The sequence below is a fragment of the Octopus bimaculoides genome, chromosome 2, assembly GCF_001194135.2.
Source record: "Octopus bimaculoides isolate UCB-OBI-ISO-001 chromosome 2, ASM119413v2, whole genome shotgun sequence".
Taxonomy (NCBI): Eukaryota; Metazoa; Mollusca; class Cephalopoda; order Octopoda; family Octopodidae; genus Octopus; species Octopus bimaculoides.
The window spans coordinates 67880015-67881643 of record NC_068982.1 but is presented as its reverse complement, the minus strand read 5'-3'; positions in this window follow the sequence as shown (position 1 = coordinate 67881643).

Genomic DNA, 1629 nt, shown 5'->3' with positions numbered 1-1629 from the left:
TTCTAAGACATCTCAACGCTTCTAAAGCAAACTTCGTTTGTTTGTTTACGTTCATCGTAATTTGAATTTATGTATATTTATATATTTAACTTATGTATGTATATATATATATATATATATATATATATATATATGTATACAGTGGCTCGGGAACAAAGTTTGCGTAGGTGGTGTAAACCCAGGTCCAATTTTATTTTACGAAAAAAGTGGATTTTTTCAATGCTAACATTAAAACGAATGCAATTATAATAATAATTTTTTTTATTATGAGGGTCGACTGAAATGTTCATAGGATGAGCAAGACACTCTCATGGAATGTGACCAAATGAAGTTCCTTTTTTAATATAGTTCCTCTTACTGTCCACACACTTCCATCAGTAGTTGTAGTGCCTGGATCGCACTGGTGAAGAAGCTATCCTGCTGGTCAAAATAGTCATCAACTACAGATAAGACATCTTTATCACATTGATACTGGTGCCCAGTTTTTCTGGACAGTTGGTCTTGTTAGTCTTTCGTAACTGCCTTAGCAAGTTTGCACTGAATTGTCCATTGATGCTGTGATCATTTTGAAGATAGTCAATAAACACAATATTAGTATAGTATATGTAATAATGTGAAGTATATTTCGTATATTAAAATGTGTAATTTCCAAAATATATCAAGCGAAACAAACATAAGCAGTAAAAGTACAAATTGCAAGTATTTCAAAATGTAGGACACTATGTGACGAAACAAAAATGAAGGAATATAGTGCTGCTTGTGTCCCAAAGGTATGAATAATTCTGTTAGCAAAAATACATTGGTTCTTCGTGTAGCATGTACATACATGGTGATGTGTGCCGGATAAACACAAAGCATGGCGTCAAAGATCTCTGGTGACAATTCTCTTCTCTCTGGCTATCTCAAAAGAAATTCTTTATTCATAGACATCAGTTTGCCCAAAACAGACATATTTGCTGGTCTGGCAAGCGGTTTAATTCAATGACTTGAAGCATCCAATTGGCACGAAGGGGTATGGTCATGTGACTACATGCAAAAACAAGGTAAAATCCGCCAATTGACAGCTAAGTCTAGACAACCATATAGTAAACATAGCATTCGCTACACCTTCATATGAGACATAGAAGAAACAAGTAACTTTCCTCTCTACAGCCACCAACCACGGAGCACCAAGTATTGCGTATAGGAAGCAAAAAATAAACACACCCTCCATCTGGGTTACAAGATATGGTGCACAACAAACATCTGACAAACATCTACACACGACGAGTTACAAGGTACATTGCGTTCCGGAGGGATCTTAACATCATTAACAATCTTTTACACTCTCATACAAACAGAATGGTTTAAGACTTTCACTTTCTACAGGGTATGATTTGTCTGAGATACTAGAAGGAGCAGCTTTTGAGCGCACAGCTCCTACTTATATTCTGAGATAACCTTCCGATATAAGAATGGGCGCAACTCCTTCTTATAATTTAAAATAAACTCGCAAGACTCAAACAGTCTTGGATTTTTGTCTTTTTTTTTCTGTTGTGGTATTCAGCATATCAGCAACAATAATGTACCGCCATAGCTGCAATAAATATATGGAGAGCAACAGCCGCAGTTCTCTGCACACCAACATGT